The sequence below is a fragment of the Ailuropoda melanoleuca genome, chromosome 17 (genome assembly GCF_002007445.2).
Source record: "Ailuropoda melanoleuca isolate Jingjing chromosome 17, ASM200744v2, whole genome shotgun sequence".
Lineage (NCBI taxonomy): Eukaryota > Metazoa > Chordata > Mammalia > Carnivora > Ursidae > Ailuropoda > Ailuropoda melanoleuca.
The window spans coordinates 17547749-17567646 of record NC_048234.1 but is presented as its reverse complement, the minus strand read 5'-3'; the positions used below and the strand labels follow the sequence as shown (position 1 = coordinate 17567646).

The following is a 19898-nucleotide window of genomic DNA, read 5'->3' as shown; positions in this document are numbered from 1 at the left end:
GGACCCGGGCTCCAGGCCTTGAGGGGAAGGTCCGGGGGAGGGCCGGCAGGGCCACGTGGGGCTTAGTGTTGGGGATGGGGTGGAGGCAGGGGACGCGTGGGGACGCGTGGCCTTGTGTTCTGGTCACAGATAGTACGAGAGATACTAGCGCCCGCCAGGCGGGTGCTGTGAGGACGGGAGAGTGTTTCTGCCGACTTGAATGAAAGGAAGACATTTAGCCGCGCATATCAAAGACTGGAAATCTGTCATCTCAGAAGTCACTAATGTACAGTTATGTGACACAGATTTGAGTAATTAGAGGGTTTGATCACCAGGCATGTGAAGCCTGTGACAAATGTTGGTCGACGTCCCTGGCAGGAAGTCAAACTTGAAGACTGTTCGAGCGAGTCATGCTTCTTTAAAGGTTGTCACAAGCTGGATTGATTTAGTTTGGCAGAAACTACAAAAACAAACATGGAGTTTAGAAAAGCAAAGGCTCCTGTGATCCCAGCTCTGGCCCCAGAGAAGAGGAAATGCTTCATAAATTGCCCAGTGGACCAGCGCACCCAGGCTCCCTCTCCTCCACCTGGTAATTTTCAGATCGTCTGGAACAGCCACAGACAAACTAGGGGAGACACGGAGAGGCCTGGCCGGCCCTTCCCCCGCGCCCGCCCTCTGCCTGCCTTCTCCCCCTTCCCGTTAACAACCCACTGGGCTTGTGGTTTCTTTCTGCTTTGACTCCCTAGGTAAATCTGCATCATGGTCCTTAAGCCCAGCCTTGACTTCTTCCATTCCCATGGATACCAGTTGGGGCCTCGGTGTGGCAAGATGGGGACACAGGACTGCTCAGGTCCAGAAGGGCCTCAGCACTGTGTTCCCAGGCATCAGCTCCTAGACCTGTGAGCACCAAGGGAGTCCCCTTCTTGGGGACAGGCTGGGGCTTCCCAGGTGTGGGAAGACGAGGTGATAGCCTTCAGTACGCAGACTCTCTTCCCTAGCTCCTTGTGGTAGACATTCTGTCTTCAGAAGCATTCGTACCTCAAGGCCATCGCTGCTCCTGACTTGGCCTCAGTCGTTAATGGTGACCATGTGATCCCATCCATTGGCCTTAGGGCAGGCAAGGCCCAGCAGGTCCGGGCGGTCACTGGGATCTCTGGACACCGCGGAAGGCCTCACACCTGTTGGAGGCACTTCGCTGTCCCGGAATGAGGAGGTGGAGAACACACCCACCCAGGTCTGTCCCATAGCTGGGTCCAAACCTTCCTCCGCCAGGATGTGAAAGTTGGCCAAGACGGAGGCCAAGGGCCTCCCCAGCACTGAGCTTCACGAACGTGTTTGAATTGGGGGTGGGGGATGAGGGGTGGCAGGGGTAGTCAGTTAAAATACACTTTGTCACATTTTGAGGATAGTTAAAATAATGTCAACTTATAATAGTACAATCTCTTAGTGACTGGTTTTAAGTCTTTCTCAAATCGCATTTATAAGTATCCTTTCTTTTTGAAGTTAGGCTCAAAACCAGTAACAAGTGGTAACAGAAGGTTTCTCCCCTACTGGCCTGTGCCCTTGATTCTTTATCTCATGTTTAAATCCTCTGTGGATGATCGTATGATTTCCCGTGAAATACACAAAACCATCCAATTCTGGAGGGAGCAGAGAGAGTAAGCGAGAAAACGGTAAGCAAAGGGATCGCGGATAGAGTAACAGCAACGAAGACAGTAAGGAGGGGATGCGGGGCAAGCGGTGGAATGACAGGGCATGGGGAGCAGGGGCGGCCTTCCAGGAGGTGGTGTGCGGCTCTATCTGAGAAGGGGCTCTGCATGGAAACCCGGCCCACAAAACACAAGGTCCACGTCTTGCAGCAGGAGAGAGCTGGGGTGCACGAAGACCAGCAGGGAGGCTGGCTGGCTACTGTGGAAGGACCCAAGCCTGTCAGAGCGAGGAGCTGGGGCTTCAGTTTAAGTGGGATGGGCTGATCCTTGGACGGTTGGAAGCGAGGAAGTGATATGATGGGGCTTATCTTTCGAAGGGACCCCCGAGGCTGCATGCAAATGCATGGGTTATGATGCCTGAGTATGGAAGGAGGGAGCCTGAGTGAAGGCCACGGGTGGACCAGATCAAGGATGGTGGTGGCTGATGTTTGGATGGGGACAGGGGAGACTGAGAGAAGGAACTTGCTTTGGGAGCTGTCCTGGGGTAGAAGTGACTCCCAACCCACTGACTGCCAAGAGTTAGGGGAGGGCAGAGCAAGATGGCGGATGGTGTTTGCCTTGAGCAACTGGATCAGAGGTGCGGCTGTTTACCATTTATTGAAAAAGGTTTTCTGAGAGGGGGAGGCCACGGGCTCTGGAGTTCTATAGGGCTATCCGTTATCAGTTGCCCGTGACCACGATCATACTTAGAGAACAGCCATGGAGAGCAGATTCAAGCCCCCTCCCCCCACTTTGGCAGTTGTTGCTTTTGGGTTGTTTTTGTCGTTGGGTGTTGGAGGCACACCCCCTTCCAGACATCTGGGTGTTGCCTGGGGATTTGATGATTTCCTCGTCATCAGTTAAAAAGGTCCTCCAGAGCTACCCGGCATTGCAAAGTGGCCTTTATGATTTCTTTGGCATCCCATCAAATATTTTGGTTTGCAGGGAATTCGCAGGAAGACCCTCAGTTTCTCGAAGGCTGACAGTCACGGTGCTGTCACATTTTCCATCAAGAATACCCCTCGATAGCCGGCAGGCAATTTTGAGCTAAGAACAGTATTTACACTGTTTATTTGAGGATTAGTGAAAATCCTGTAATTCTCTAGGAGGCTGTCAGAAGCAAGAGGAGCTTGATTTAATGCCGCGGTCTTGAGCAAAATGCACTCATTTTACCTGCAAATATTTAATGTTCTCTTTTAAGCACCTTTTCTGACCCGTGTATTCTAATTGCCTTAAGGTTTATTTTTCAAACCATGTGATAACTTTTATTATGAATGAAAATGCCTGTGGTTTCTTTGCTCCTGAGAGGGAGCTCTATTGCTCTGTAATAAGTGCTCATCAGAGAAAAATCATTTTATATACGCCATGAATCTGTAATACGGCATGCTGGAAACCATAGATCATTTTAAAATGTAATGCATATCATTTATTATGGAAAAGGGTGCTTGACATTATTGGATTTCCTTCTTGAAACATAATCTGTATAACCATGAACTTTTTCTTAAACCCATTACATACCTTTGCAATTCAGTGGAAGAATTAAATTGCTTGCATTCAGGGATCCTGACTTAGAGCCGTTACTGAGTTCTGCGCCCTGGCTTTGAGCAGGTGGTGAGAGCGGACTTTGCTGGATGGCACACACTTGACCAGGCACTTTGCAAAAACAGTTTCTTTCCCACCTTTGCCCCTTGACCAAAAAACGTAGACGATTGTCACGGACTGTGTTGGCCCGTTGGGCTGAGAGGGCGAGGAGGTGCCCCGTGAGTGCGGCTAGTGGGCACCGGGAGAACCCGGACTTGAACTCTGTTTTCTTTGTTTTGTTTTTTAAATTCCAAAGCCTGCGTTCTTCTTAATAACACACACTCCGTCTGCTTTTCCTGGCAGTTCTGTGATTGTCCCACCATCGTTCAGATCCTTGGAAGGTACGAAGGAACCCTGTTGCTTCTATCTGGCAGAGAAGGCGTTAGGAGGACCAGTGACGTTTCTAAGCCTCAGGGAACTGAAGTGAACTCTTTTATTGTTAGTGTGGTGCCGAGCAGACGGTCTGCTTTAGCCGTGTTGCTTACAGTCATGTGTATTTTTGTCTTATATTTGGAAGTCACGGCTTGTTGGGGGCGCTGTTGTCACTGAGGGGCAACCCAGCCCATGCGTAGGACCTAGGACGCCTGCCATGCCATGGCCCGCGGGTGGCCACCCGTCTTATCTGCGGCGCTGGGTGTCCCCCCTCCTCTCCAGAGCACACACAGGGCGAGCATCAAGGCCGGAGCGTGTGTGCACACATCTGGGCGTGGTCTTCTGCTCTCTGGGTTGCTGACAAAGCTGGGCTGTTGCCCTCCGGAGATGGAAGGTGCCTTCCAAGAGTAGAAATATGCCAGACTTGCTTTTACGTTGATCCCCCCTCCTTGACGGAACACCTTTCTTTGCAGTTTCTTCTCCTCTTAGGGGGAAAATGCAGTACAATTCAGGATTCTCGTGTGCGCCCGTGGTGCTCAGAGGGTCCTCAGCTCTCTTGCTCTGCCATCTTGATGTTTTCCCTGTGGATTTTCTCATTTCCAGAGTCCAAGGGCCTTCTCTTGACTTGCATGAACTTCATGATTATGATGGGATGTCTGTGAAGAGAGAGTCGGAAAGGCCTATTCCGGGAACTTTCTAGAGTAGGCCCTGACTTCATACCGAGTGACACAGTGCAGCCAAGGGCACAGGGCACGATGGAATCTTCTAGAAGGCTGTGCTGGGCTCCGGGACAGGGACCAGTCCGGTTTCTCTGGTTGAATGTTTTTCGCTATGTGGTTCGTGGAGGCTCCAGAAAGCCCTAGAGCGTATGCCTGTTTCCAACCCACAACGTCCTGCGTCATCATCTCCCCGCTGCCTGCTTCCTTGGCTCCAAGTGGCGGTCCTCAGACGGCAGACCCGCCCCGACCCAGACGCGCCAGCCCCAAACAATCTGGTTACTGTTTAAACAACCGGTGTAAATAATGAGCCCCTCCATTACCGAGAGTATAAATACATTTCGACAAGTACGAGGTCTGCAGAGTGAACGTTTAGATTATGCGAAAACATCCACAGCTATAATTTGTATGCTGTGTGGACTGAGGGGTGTGAGTGATGTAAGCTGAAGAAAGCCCACCTTTCGCGTATGTGTGTTTTGTCATCGTGCCAGGAGGCCAACGTTGTTATATTTCCTTCGCGGGGAATTAATCATGGGGGGGCAGCACCTGCCAGAAATTTTTTTTTTTTTTGCCGAAATTCAGGCCTGTAGAGGTGGCTGGTGCTAACGAGCGCCTTGGCGAGGCTTGCTGGGCGTGACGGTAACTCGGGGACGGGGACGGGGACTGCAGCCACTTAGCTGCTCTTTTCCCCGTCCAGGGAGCGGAAGGCAAACCACAAAGGCATGTGATTAAGGTGAATTCAACCCTAAGTAGACAGAAGAACACGTGAAGAAGAACCACAACGTGGCCTCCAGGTACCCAGCCTCGTGCCTCCTGCCTTCCCAGCCCGGGAAGGGGGGCCCTCCCTAAGTCAACACAGCCTTGGCGGGCCGCTCTCAGGGAGAGGGGAGGGGGAAGGCTCCCTCTTTTTGTTTTTTGGCCAAAGTGGGAACTATGTGAAGTCCTATAAAATTAAGTAGTTTTCTTTACAAGGAGACACGGGAGAGGCCGAGAGTCACCCCGTGGGGGAGGGAGGGAGGGATGGCTGGTTCCCCCCGCAGCGACAGCACGGTTCGTGGTCCCCGGCTCCCGTCCGAGGCCGGTGTGAGAGGCTCCCTGGGCTCCAGGCAGCCACACACGAGGGCGTGCCTGACCCTCCGAGGTGCCGATCCTGCCTTACGTGTGGAGGTAACGTGTGTGTCAATTTTCACAGTCACTGCAAACTCGGGTGTCGGCTTCTGAGGCTTCCCTGACGCCCCCTCATCCCCGAACGCTCAGCCCAGTGCGAGGGTGTGAGGCCGTGCTTTACGGTCGCCTACGTGGGAAAGTGGATGGATCACTCATCTTGACCAGCTGCTGGTTTTCTCTGTGTCTCCACTTCCAGGAGACATAAACTACTGGTCGCACACGCGCACACACACACACACAGACACACACACACAGGGAACTGAAGGGATCGTGTGGGTTTTAGCACAAAGGAAAAATCAGGCGAACGGAGCACCAGGGCCCAGAGCGAGAGGGAGACGGGTGCGTGAAGTGTGTGCAGAGTTGCCGAGACAGCAAGGCTCTGTTTTCATATGGGCTGGGATTTCTGTTAATCAGGGGTGGTGAACGCACAGACATGGAGATGACTGTCATGAAGACCGAGCTTTCCCCTCACGGGTCCCTGGAAGCAGGAGGCAGGCACACGGGGCCACACGGGGAAGCTCCGGGGTTGGTCCTGAGGGTGAGGGGGAACGCAGGCGGGAGCCTTGATGGTGGTTTTCACAGGAAGAAGTGGTGAGGCAGGCCGAGCAGGCCAAGCAGGGTGTGGCGTGGGGGTTGCCCCCCTCGTGTGGTACCTGGCTCTGGGGGGACGAGGGCAGGGGATGCCGGTCTGAGAATTTGGTGGGTTTGCATACTGGCTAGCCTAGGCGAGGGGCTCTGTCTCTCCAGGGTCAGCAAGCCCTCCCATCCCCATGTGAAGACATCGGAACTACAGAAAATGCAAAGGAGAACCCAGCCCTCAGGGAGGCCTCCGCTGGTCCCCGGCCACACCCAGGACAGGACGGACCCCCTGGGTCCCTGGAGGGGTGTCCCAGGGCCAGCATTCCCACAGGCCCGCAGGTGACTGCCCCACAGGGATGGTGACGTGTGCAGAGGGACATATTCTAAGACTGTCTTACAATCTCTATATCTTAGAGTATAAATATATATATGTGTGTGTCTGTATATATATTATGGGAATTCATTTTATTTGGGTTTTTTGTATTTATGTATTGAATTTATGAGGTTACTGGAATTGGATCACAGAATGTAGTAACCTGCTGGGCGTCGTTCATTTACTTCGCAAGCTTACGGTGTTTACATGAAGAAAAAGCAAGCTAAATCTTATAAGAAAAAGCCATGAGGAGAGTCTCAGGCCAAAAGATGCCGACATAACACTCTAATGGGGTGTGCCTAGCTTGACCTAACCCGGCTGAGAGACGTTCCAGCTGATCTTGAGATCGCAGTGGCTCTTTCCTGCTTATTTCTCCGCGTGCGGTGGTATCACCTTACCTTTGACACTCGGTTTGGGAAAAATAACTCATCTGGGCTTTTTCTTTTCTCTTCTCGACCTTGAGGTGTGATGGTCTCACATTTCCATGTGCTGGAAGCTGGCGCCGTTTGAAGGGGGGCCCGAGGCCTCAGCGTGGGGGCCCTGGTGCTGCTTTGCCGTTTGCTTCGCGAGGGTCACGCTTCCACGTCTCCCGGGCTGGCTAGAACTGAGTGTGCCGTCCTGCGTGGAAACGCGCTTCGTAATTCGTGTTCCGCTATGCAGATAGTTTCAGTGCTGTTCTCATTAAAGACCCTTGATTTCCACTGTCTAGTAACCCTTTCTGTCAAGGGTACGTAAGGGTTCTAACGACCTCACGGATTTATCCCCCAGTGGGCCTCGCCGTTCGCTCACTCACTCCCATCCTCATCCCTTCGAGAAGGAGCTGATGGGCGTTCGAAAGTCGGGCTGTTGGTTCTGCTTCTAACAAGACTGCAGACTTGCCCGAAGGCTACTGCTTGTTGACTTTTTATAGAAATGGCCGAGGTGTGAGAGGCTGCTGGGGGTCTGGTAGAGCCAGCACCCACTCCACCTTCTGTGAACTTTTTCCCCGTCCATGCAGGCCTCTGCCCACCCCCTGCCTCCCTACTGGCCTCCTGCCCCTCCACACCCACACCTGCAGCCCCTCACCCACAGCCGGCCACCTCGCCTTCCTGGCTCCCCCTCACCTTGCTGCTCCTGGGGTCCTGGCGGGCGTCCTCTGGGCCCCACCGAGCGGCAGCCTCTTCCCCTCAGCCCCGCCCCCCTGCAGAGGGCCAGCCACCTTCACTGACTGCTTTGGAGTAGGTGTGAGCCACAGGAGGCCAGGGGCCCGTGGGGTCACCGTGGTGCCTGAAGACCCCGATGGTGTGGGCACTTGGGATTTGCTGAGAGAACCAACGAAAACAGGCCGCCGTCATTGCAGGTGGGGTCGGGTGACGGTCTGCAGCCTGTCCTTGGAGGTGCCTGTGAGTTTTCCTCCCGTGTGTGCGGGGCACTGTGTCTACGCAGGTGTGTGGAGGTCCAGCTCTGATGTCCTGCTGCTGGTGGGTGAGGACCCCCACTGGCGATCTTTCTCTGTGTTAAGTCTGCCCTCTCTGCCTGGAGTCATGACCAAAAGCAGATCATAAATGGTTGCAGGCCGAAGAGCTGGCCGGGGCTGCTGAGTCCAGAGAAGGCCCCTGCTCCTGGCTCCCCTGCAGGAGACAAGCGCCACCCCGGGCGGCTGCAGTGGCCTCTGTCTGCGCCTCTGCCCCGTTAGCGCTGAGTGGCTTCTCTTTTTAGAAGATGCTCTGCTGATTTGCTGGGGCCGAAGGAATAAAGGGCCATGGCCCGCGCCTTGCCTTCCGCAGCTCACAGTTGTTGCCTCCCTGACCTGGAGGCTGGAAGTCCGAGGTCCAGCCGAGGGCAGGGCTGGTTTCTCCTAGGGCTTCTCTCCCAGGTTTGCAGACCCTGTCTTCCCCGTGTCTTCACGCAGCCATCCCTCTGTGCCTGCCTGTGTCCTGATGTCCTCTTCTTACAAGGACACCAGCCGTCGGGGATTAGGTCCCACCCTGGTGACCTCCTGTTACTTTCATCACCTCTTTAAATGCTTCACCTCCAAATATGGTGCCATTGTGAGGGGCTGGGGGCGAGGACTCCAACACATGGATTGTGGGGGACGGAATCCAGCCCATCACGGATGCCAGCCTGAGAAAGCAGGCAAGTGAGGCTCCGTGTAAGCCCACATTGGGCTTGGATCGTCTGTTGCGCTCTGGGGAGGGCTACCGGGGAGGTGAGGGGCCGCCCTCCTCCCCATGCAACGTGGCCAGGCCCTGTGCGCTGGGGTAGCTGCCGGGTCCCAGTGGGGCTTGAGTACACTGTTCCCCTCACTGGGGCCCCTGGTCCTTGGAGGAGACTGAGGTCATCACCAGGCCCCATCCTCACAGGGGCCGAGGTCTGTCTGTGACCTGAATGGCCAGCCGTACCCGGTCAGGTGACTCCCAGCCTTCTGGGACATCCCCCGCCCTACAGTGCCCTGTGTCATCTCCCACGCCAAAGCGGTGAGCAGAGACAGTCGACCACATGGCAGCCTTTGTTCCTGAGCACTGGGCTTCCGTGCGGAGTACCTGGAGGAGGTCCAGTTGACCCCAGGGTTAGATGTACGGGGGCTGCAGGTGACAGGTCGTGCATCCTCCTGCTGGCGCGGGTACACGGCACGGCAGGGCCAGCTCACCATAGCTAACGGTGCAGAGCCAGCAGCAGGGACCAGGGCGTGCCGCGGCTTGCGAGCTGCCAGAGGCACAGGCAGGGAGGAGGGTCCCCGTGTGGCTGCTGTCTTCTGGCTCCTTCTATAGAACCCTGTGGGCGTGTATCACAGGTAGGTAATGCCTGTGAAAACATCTGCTTACACGTAATGCAAAACCGCACCTGTCAATCCGGCTGGCCTTGGGGTCTTGACAGTCGCTTCTAAGAAAGCGTTTGCTGGCTGCCTGTCTGCCGTGTGATAGACACCCATGTCCGGGAATGCTTAGGGCGAGCTCGGTTTTCACCGTGAGATAGGATGCTGGGAAGGTTTCCCCAGAGAGCAGGGACTGCTGCCAAAGTGCTCTCGAACCTGGGGAAATCACTGTGCCCCGTTCCAGATTCCGGGGCTGGGGCAGCCCCAGGTGTAGTGGAACGTGTCCCAGCCCAGCGTGTGGGGGCCGGCACCCTCTACGCCGTGGGGGGAGGCTGCCTGGTGCCACTGTCTCCTGCGCGGTCCCTTCAAAGGGCAGAACCTCCCATCTTTGTGGCTGGGAGTCGTTGGGGGTTAACAGCACATCGTGGCCCGCGTTTTTCCTCTTGGTGCCCGTTACCAGTTTTGCTCATTTGCCACAAACTGTGTGTCCGAGAGAGGCACTCGGTTTCAGCAGACCATCCTGCAGGTACTGTTACTGGCTCGGGAATGCGTTAAAGCCATTCCTAGAAGTGTCGTTGACATCTCTTCAAGGTTAACACTGCCCCTCCGACGCCCACGGTGGGGCTCATGGAAGCCCACACATGCTCCTGGGCCTGGTCTGCGGGCACGTGCGTTTTGGACACACGTAGTAGGGAGGGCGCCCACTGCCTTTACCCTCCCTTGCTGCCCACCAGTCCCTGGAAACCCACAAAATATTGCCACATGTCAGTGAACTGCTAAAAGTGAATCATGCTGGTGAGTGCTGCCAGGCTGCTGACCAGGGTTTGGTTTTGGCCGCGGACCTTCCCTGTTGGTACGGGCTGCAGACAGCTATGAGGCAGGCCTGGCTCTTCCCTGTCTTGGTCCTCATCCCTAACCTTCTCCTCCCTCCTCCCTCTATTGCCCCTCCTTCTCTCCCCTCTCCCCCCTCCTCTCCCTCCTTCTCCCCCTCCTCCCCCTATTTCCCCTCTTCTCCCTCCTCCCCTCCTCTCCTTCCCACCTCCCCCATGCCTCTCCCTTTTGCCCACCCTCCTCTTGTTCCTCCTTCTCCCCTCCTCTCCTCCCCCTCCTGCAAAAAAAACCTCCTGCCCCTCCTTCTCCCCCTCCTGCCCTCCTCCCCTTTCTCCTTCTCCCCCTTCCCTCCCCCTCCTCTCCCTCTTTCCCCCCTCCTCCCCCCTCTCTCCTCTTCCTCCTTCTCTTTCTCTCCCTGTCTCTCAGGTATCTGGTCGTCTGCAGAGAAGCAGAACTCATGGGAGGCAGAGGAAAGCTGATGTTGCTGGTAGGTCAGTGAGCATCAGAGTCTCTGCTCCTGTTTGGTGAGGCTTGAATGGCACGATGTGGGTGGAACGTCCTGAGTGGCTGTCATCGAGATGTGGTACAAGATGTGGTCCGGGCCTGCAGCATCAGCACCACCTGGGACCTTGCTGGAAACACCGGGCCCGACCCCAGACCTGCCGAGCAGCACATGTGGGGTGATCCCAGTGCTCTTCCTGCACGTTCCCAGGGGGCTTCTGAGGCCCACTCGGGTTTAAGATCCCTGGGCAGAGGCGGTTGCTCCCTGTCCGGGGACAGCCTGCGGGGCCGAGTGGGGACGGGCAGCGGGGCTCCCTGGCTGCCACAGGGAAGTTGACGGGTTTGGGGTGCAACCCTCCCCTGTGGCTCTGCTGGGCGCCCAGGGCTGAGAGCCGGCTCTTCCCAGTCGTGGGGGCCCTCTGACTACCAGCGGACTTCCAGGGAAGAAGCTTAGGGTGGTCTTGCTGGCAGGCTCTTCAGCTCTGCTTTTTTCCTGGGACCTGGGGAAGGGGAGATGCCTGACTCCCCAGCTAGGCACACGGATGTCCAGAAAAGCTGTTCACAACCACCTGGCATGTCTTTTCAGGGGAGAAGACGTGACCGTGTCTTCCCCTGACGTGGGAAGAGTCCCCCCGAGTCCCCCAGTGCAGCAGCCGTGATAGGAGTGCTGGTGCTGGGCCGGCAGCGCCCCGTGGAGCTGGCCTGAGCGGGGTGACCCCAAGGAGCTGTGTCTGCGCGTGCGGTGTGAAGGAGAGCCAGGACAGGGTGCTTCGTGGGCCCCCACGTGGAGCCGCAGTGTGGCCTGGCTGCTCAGCCCCCAGCCTGCGCCCTGCCTTTACTTCCGCAGCGGGGTTTTGTTCGAGTTCTGTTGTGTCACCCGCACGTTGGACGGCGCGGCTCCCCCCCCAGGTGCCGTCCATATGTCCCCTCTCCTTCAGGACACAGGTGTGCCTGGCCATGAGCTCGTTGCCGGGGTGAAGGGCCCCACCAGTGAGGGGTTCCATGGCCTCAATTCATGTGTCGGGCCTGCGTGGCACTTTCCAGTTTTTAAAAGAGAATTACTTGGAGCACGTTGCTACGGCTTAGCGTGGATTTCCCCGTGCGCTCTCTGTGTTGGCAGTTTTGTCTTAACGAGAAGAGTTTCGGTAGGACTTGGTGGAGACGTCGTGCAGACGCGCCCGGCTGTGAGAAGGGTCCCCGTGTGACAGCAGCTGTGCGGCAGGAAGAGCCGGCCAGACCCCTGCACGGCCCTGTGTGCACGGGCTTCAGCTGCGTCTTTGCTCTCCTCAGTTTACTCACTTACAGGATGGGGATGATGGGGACTCCTTCCCTGGGTCTGTGGAAGGAATCAAGGAGATAAGACGAGATTCAAGATTCAAGGAGATAAGACGAGGATAAATGTTCTGCAGATGGGAGTGTGGTGGACGCTGGTGGGGTAACGGTCCCTGCGTTTGGTGCAGAGAGACTCAGCGGACACGGAGGCTGGATGGGGGAGCGTGGAAACGATGATGCCTTCGCACGTTTTGCTCTGACCCCCTGTGTGCCCTGCCGCGCCCATGTTTTGGCTGAGCAGGCTGTGCCCTGTCGTCTCTGCCAGCCGTACGCAGAGCACGTTTGCAGGGAACGTCAGCTTGCACGTCTTTCAAATGGAAAGAAAGGGACGCGCCGGGGGCTCAATCGGTGAAGCCTCTGCCTTCGGCTCAGGTCATGATCCCGGGGTCCTGGGATCAAGCCCCATGTCTGGCTCCCGGCTCAGCTTCTCCCTGTCCCTCTGCCTCTCCACCCCACTCCTGCTCTCTCTCTGTCTCTCAAATAAAGAAATAAAATGGAAAGAGCGCTCCCGACGCTTGCAGCGTGCAGGCTCCCACTCCCCGCGGCGTTTCGCACCTACCCTGCACATGGAGCTGAGTGTTTGCAAGCAGCCCCCTTTGATTCCTCCTCCTGACATGCTCAGCTTCGTGTTCCTGGCAGTAACGTGCGCCTCCCAAGTGCTCGTCTGCCACCACAGTTTGTAATCATTACCCAGGTACCATCACAGCTGCCATGCGCAGGTTTGGGACAACAGCTGACCCTCGACGGTCACAGTCAGGGCATGGAGGGGACCCGGACCTCTGCTGCAGGCCTGAGTCTGTCCCAGCAGTGTGGCCGGCTGGTTTGGAAACAGTCTGTCATGTTCCCGTAATCTACAGTTACCTCATCGGCCTCCCCCAATGGGCCCCACGTGGAATGTCTCTTCCCCTCTCCAAACCACACTGGACGTGTTCTCCCCGTTTCTGTTAATAACCCACCCTGGGCCCTTGCTCTCGCCTTCCCCACCCAAGAGTCCCAGAGAAGCTGGTCCTAGCACTGAAATGCACCTCGGATACAATTGTGCTGTTTCACATCCACTTAGAGCTGAACTTGGTGCTGAGTTCAGTGCACGGGTCGTGGGGTGATGTGCACTCCTCTGCCGTGCTCACCAGCTCTGCCTCCCCTGGAGGAATGCTGGAGGAGAATGATCTGTCCCTTTATCCTTGTGGGGGTGGTGATGTTGGTGTTGGAATGTGATTCAGATCAAAGTTTGAATGGGCTCCCACCATCCCATCCCAGGTCTTCATTCAACCCCCTGGGAGTCTCATGGGGTGCTTCCTGATGGGGTGTCGTGAAAAGTGTGGTTATGTGTGCATGCATATGTGTGTGCATGTGTGCATGGCAGCAGGCGTGCGTGGATGTGCATGCATCTGCGTGTGCATGGGTGTGGGCATCTGTGTGTGTACGTGTGTACACGGGCATCTATGAGTGCTGGTTTCCCCAAAAGACAGAGGCAGAGCACATTGGCATTTCTTCCTCTGCTGCTCCCTTTTGGCTTCTCAGGTCTCATGCAAGAGCGTGTGACTGAAGCCAGGAGGTGCAGCTTCTGCAGGCCTCTTCCTTGAGGCAAGAACGCCCTGTCATTCGGGCTGCAGGGAGAGAGAAGGAAGCTGTGTTAGATGGAAGGTGAGGGGCGGATGGGAGGAGGCAGGACCGCGGGCAGCACTGTCTCTGCCGCTGACTGCTCCGGGGCTGTCTTTGGATCTTTACCAAGTAACTGGGCCCCACGTGGGGCCCCCGATGCCCCAGGAGGGACTCTCAGGTTTGCAGTCCGTCCCTGAACTCAACGCCTGGGAAGTGGGCGGGTGAAAGGCAAGTGATCCCGTGGCCGTTGTTGGCCAAGTGTGGGCATCCAGAGGCCCATGTTGGCGCTGTGTGACTCTCTTTGTGCTCTCTGTGTGTGCGAGGGATACTGAGGCACAGAGGGGGGGATATTGGAGACCTGAGGACAGTCATGTGGCTGTTGAAGGCCAGAAGCTGTTGAATACCCTCGCAGTCATTAAATACTTATAACGTGAAGTGCGTTAGATAAGCCCAGGGGATTAATATACCTCATTCCTGCAGAGCGTGTTGCTTACAGCTTTTAGACCATGAAAAAAAGGAAAAGGAATTTTCCAGAGGGGAAAATACTAATAGAGAATATATAGGATATATATTATATATATATATATATAATATAAACGAAGCTTTTGAATGATCCAGCTTTTGAACATCCTAAAATAGAGAAAAACGACCCCGAAGTCTTGTGCGGGAGGAACGTCACAGCGATCTTCATTCACACTTCTAGTCTGCAGAGCTCAGGACCGCTGCTGAGCAGTCCTTCATCCCTAAAGATTTGCTCGTGTTGGATTCCAGCCCCAAGGTGGCCTGGGAACATCGGTGGCGTCTCCAGGAATCAGCGCTGGGCGAGACCCTGCTGCTGTGCCAAGCAGCCACACGCAGAAGGCATGCTGGGATTGCGGGCGCTGGGAAGTAGGCTCTTGCCAACCTGCGGACTCCTGACCCCGAGATGTGGGCACCTTTCCTTTTCCTCCGTGCTCAGGCTGGGAGGAACCTTGGTCCCCTGTGCCTGTCACCTCTTGGCCACTCGGAGCCTGTGCGCCAGGACTCCAGGGAGTGAGCCTCCTGCCCTGGGGGGTCCCCAGCCAGACAGGGCCTCAGGGTGAGAGGCTGCCAAGCCGAGGCTCCTCCAGGGGCAGCCAGGTGACTGTGCCGCTGTGGGGACAGGCACAGGCTGTCATGATGTGTACGTTGGCTCGGTGGTTGAAATCAGGGGCTGCTGGAGAGAGCGGGCAGAGACAAGATGGTGCGGAACGCTTCAACCATGAGCTCGGAGTTGGGGGCACTCGCGGTGGGCCAGCCCCGCAGCTCTCACGGGTGGGCACTGCTAGTGTTGTGCCCATTTCCAGATGGGGACACAGAGCTACGAGTTGCTCTCATTACGTCAGACATTTGGAAATGAGTATGTTTCTGGTGATGATAGCCTCCATGGGGTCAAAGTGCATCAAAAATAAAACGTAAAATGTTTTCATCCAGAGAAGAGAAGAGAGGATCCCGCGTGATGGGGGCCTCGACGCCCACACCCTGACTCAGTGAGCCTCTAAAGGCAGCTGTTGTGGAGTGTCACTTGCAGTCAGAATAATTACTGACGTGCCTGAGGCCCCGTGGAGAGCCAGACCACGCCGCTCTGAGTGCAGGCTCCAGACATTCCCAAGTGGGCGTGTGTCCGTGCTCATCCACGTGCGGCTGTGGTCCCCCCGGGGGCGTGCCTGTGGTGCCGCGTGAGACCTCGGGGTGGTTCTCTGCTTGGAACGTCGTCCACGGTGTCTTGACTCCAGCCCGTGTGTCCTTCTATGCGCCCATCCAGCGTGCATGGATTTGTTTTCAGCTGTGGTTAACAACAACAACAACACGTAACATTTAGCGTCTTAACCATCTCTGAACATACAGTTCAATAGTGTTAAGTACGGTCGCAATATCGTGCGATCGCCAGAACGTTTTCATTTTGCACAACTGAAACTGTACCCATTAAACAACTACTCCCCATCTCCTCCGCCCTGGCCTCTGGCAACTACCATTCTTCCCTCTGTTTCCATGGAGTTGACTACTCGAGATACTTCATACGAATCATAGAATATTTGTCTTTTTGTGACTGGCTTATTTCACTTGGCGTAATGTCCTCGGGTGCATTTATGTTGTGGCACATGTTGAAATTACCTTTTTTTTTTTTTTAAGATTTATTTATTTGAGCGAGGGGGAAGAGAGCGCTCACAGTGGGGAAGGGGCAGAGGGAGAGGGAGAACCCCAAGCAGACTCCCTGCTGAGTGCCAAGTTGATCGCAGGGCTTGATCCCAAGACCCTGAGACCATGACCTGAGCCAAAATCAAGAGTCAGACGCCCAACCAACTGAGCCACCCAGGCTCCCTAGAATTTTCTTTTTAAGACTGAATAGTAGTCCCTCGTGTGTATACACCACACTTCGCTTATCCACTCGTCCTTCGATGGGTTGCTTCCATGTTTTAGCTGCCGTGAGCATGAGTGTGCGGATAGCTCTTCAAACCCTGCTTTCAGTTCCCCTGGGTGTATACGTGGAAGTGGAATTGCTGGGCCCTGTGGTAATCATATTCTCGGTTTTGGGGGGAACTGCCATACTGTTTCCCAGCAGCTGCGCCATTTTACGTCCCACCAGCAGCACACAAGGGCTCCAGTCTCACCACATCCTCTCCAGCAGTTGCTCTTTTCTGTGAATGGACGTGAAGTCGGATCTCATTTGTTCTGCAAATAATTGGTGATGTTTTCGTGAGCTCTCTAACAACCAGTGATCTTTCCATGTGCTTGCAGGACATTTGTGTATCCTCTTTGGAGAAATGTCTGTTTTGGTCCTTTGCCCTTTTCTGGTCAGTCCCCTCAGTGCTTCACAAGGCAGCATCTCTGCGTGGCCCTCCGATGCCCTGCACTTTCTCCCTGGAGTGATGGTGTGGTGGTTCCTTTGCCTCCCCAGTGGCTGGGAAACCAGGAACATCTCACATTCTTTCTACCTTGGCTCTCCTGGCACACGTGCCTGCTTAAGCTGGATTCGATGCATTTCCCATGGGCAAAGGGGGAGGTGTTCTGGAGCTCTTTAATGGGTGTTCTACGAGCCTCCCCTCCCCTCTCCGCTATCGTGGTTCCTTCTCTTTCTGTCTTTGCTGAGCCCTGTAGATGAACTTGCAGCTGTTTAAGTGGCCTTCGAGAACAGTGCACTGTGCAGAGAAAGTGCTGCCCTTGCCTCCTGGGTCTATAAACACCGGCGCTCTGGGTATAGTTTCCTCTGCTCCCAGATGAGACCCAGCAGGGTCTCAGACCCAAATGCCTGTAGGGCTCCAGTTGGTAATACAAATGCCAAGTGCACCCTTCGCCTGAAACCTTCCAAGTTAAGAAAAGCTCTATTTGTGAGGAGCCTCACTGGCCAATCAAAGGACCTGGTGATGACTGCCAGTCTTAACCCCACTCACCCATGCACTAGGGCATGGCCTGTCTGCCTGGCAGCCAAGACCTTCCCATTCACAGTGGTCCACACACCAGCAGCATGGCATTGCTTGGGAGCTGTTAGGAATGCAGAATCCCAGGCCCCACCCCACAGAGTCAGAATCTGTACATAACAAGCTCTTCGTTACACAAGGCTTGTGTGCTTGTTACAGTGTGAGAGACCTCGTCCCAAGGGATCACCTCAGAGTAGATACTCCCATTCTTGGGCCATCCACACCATGGAATACTGTTTTGCAAAAAAGAGGAATGAATTATTTCTACAGACACCAAGTTAGATGACCCCTCAAAGGCATGATGCCGAGTGAAAGGGGACGGTTTCAAAAGTTGATGTAGGGGAGGAAAAGAACTCCCTCTACTCTCTTAGGTTCTGAGGCTGAGGCTTGGGAATTAAACTGACAAGGATAGCTTCACAGTAGGAAAGGCACACAGATTTTATTGATGTTAATATCTTCACGTGCATGAAGGCTTCACAAAAAATTGTTAAACCCAAGAACTGGTTATCTTTAGATGCTTAAGACTATATAAAGAAAGGGGAATAAATTGTGGAAATGAGATTAAGCAAAGGGAAAGAGTGTGTGTTTCCAGGGTAGTAGATTATGACAGAGTGACTAAGAAGTATGTGTGAGAGACGAATGGTCGGTAAGGATTATTTAGTGGGATTTACTTAGGCACACTCATCTTGTGCTGCCTCTCCACCTACAGGATTAGGGTTGTTCCCCCTTGTGGTATAAAGGAGGGGGACACCTTCACAAAGGGAAATTTATGTCCTGCTTTTAGACAGATGGCGAGGGCACAGCGCTCCTCCTGTCTCTGCTATTTCTCAGTTGTCTTCAGCTCAAAATAATCCTCATGCCAAAGTGGCCTATTTTGGGGTGGCATGATCTGATCCCCATCAGTTGTATCCTGTGTGATTCCATTTTTCTCAAAGAAGTCGAAACTGTAGTGATGGAGAAAAAGTGTGTACATGTGTGTATGTGTGGTGTGTGTGTATATGAAGGGAAAGTATGGGAAGAGTTTTTTGGGTGATTAGACTCTTCTCTGTATTGGCTGTGGTTATGGTGATGTGAATTTATTCCTGTGTTAAAATTCGTAAGTCTATAACTGGAAGACAAAATAAAAGTCAATGAAAATACAAACAAAAACAAAAAACAAAAACACAGTGGTTCAATGACTAAATGCATGCACATATCATTTCACATGTGTGTGACTTCATTTTGCAGGATACGCTTCCTGGAGGTGGAGCAGTTGGGTGGCAGGTGTGTGCCTGTGGATGCAGGTGGCTGTCCCGCATGGATTTTGCCACACTTACACACCATTGCTGTGTCTGCACCCTCCTCAGCCTGGCCTGGAATCTTTGCCAGCTGATGTGGGGAAAACCATCACAGTTTTGCAATGTCAGGTGAATTTGGTCCGTGGCAGCTCACAGGCCAGTCACATAAGGGGCCCTTCCCGCATGGAATGGTTTTCCACGGCACAGATTCACCTGCTTCCCCTTGTTAAAATTTTTTTTTTTTTAATTNTTTTATTTATTTATTCAACAGAGATAGAGACAGCCAGCGAGAGAGGGAACACAAGCAGGGGGAGTGGGAGAGGAAGAAGCAGGCTCATAGCGGAGGAGCCTGATGTGGGGCTCGATCCCATAACGGCAGGATCACGCCCTGAGCCGAAGGCAGACGCTTAACCGCTGTGCCACCCAGGAGCCCCCAGCATTTTTTTTTTTAAGATTTTATTTATTTATTTGACAGAGAGACAGCCAGCGAGAGAGGGAACACAAGCAGGGGGAGTGGGAGAGGAAGAAGCAGGCTCATAGCAGAAGAGCCTGATGTGGGGCTCGATCCCATAACGCCGGGATCACGCCCTGAGCCGAAGGCAGACGCTCAACCGCTGTGCCAGCCAGGTGCCCCTATTTTTTAAAAAAAAAATTTTTTTTTTAATTTCTTTATTCAACAGAGATAGAGACAGCCAGCGAGAGAGGGAACACAAGCAGGGGGAGTGGGAGAGGAAGACACCTGCTTCCCCTTGTTAAACTGAAAGTGTGAACTCCTTTTGGCAGCCTGCTAGGGGTGGTTTTGTTCCATATGTGTGCTTGTCATTCAGGACTTGGTGACGGAGCAGCCTTTTCTTTGGGCCGGGGCACTGCCTACCTGTCGACAGGTAAGGTGGCTTCAGTCTACCTGTCGACAGGTGAGATGGCCTTAGAGATGTTGGACAGATTGCGGCAGCCCTCGAGTCCTAGTTCATTTTAGAGCCCACTTACCACACCTGGCTGCTGCCTTGGGCCCTCAGGGACCGTCACTGCTGACAGGCTGCACAGGTGTGGGTCTCTTTGCCCCTGCGGAGTGGACGCTGCCTCTTCTCTCCATGCTGGCAGCAGCGTGGCAGGCTCAGCACACCCACTTCTGTTCCCCCAGGGAGAATTTACCCACTGCAGGTGCCCCCTTGGCATTTTTCCCTCTTGAACACTGCCATTGAGACATCCTTGGGGTCTTCCCTTCTTACTCTCTGCTTTTAGCACAAGGTCTGGGGAGTCAGGCCAAACGAAGCTCTGGAAGAGAATTACCGTGCCCTGCACTCTGCCCTGCAAATCCTACGTCTTGGCCAGTTCTTGTGTACAAAGGATGGCTTAGCCTCCTGTTATGGGCGCATCGGTGTCCCTGCTGTAAAGTGTTCACACAAAGAAAATGGTGGGAAGGAAAATCAGGCGGCGTGGGGGTACACTCCCGCTGCTGGAGTGCCTTGGTCTGACATCCCCGTTTATGCAAAACTTTACCCTCCAGGGTGGAGGTTTTCCAGGCCTTCTATCCCCTCGACTTTTATGTGGTGTGAGACTTGGCATCTGTTTTTGTAAATATTTTAAGCAGGGCTGTGGCCCACTGTGAGCTCCTTGCTGTCTGTGAGCCAGCACACATGGAAAATGGCTTGTTTGCATAAATAATGGG

General features: G+C 54.4%; 1 protein-coding gene across 2 annotated transcripts in view; it reads left to right on the top strand.

Moving 5' to 3' along the window:
- Nucleotides 1-19898, top strand: part of ROR2 (receptor tyrosine kinase like orphan receptor 2) — a 194651-nt gene that overhangs the window by 108050 nt on the left and 66703 nt on the right. The gene's annotated exons all lie outside the window — the stretch shown is intronic.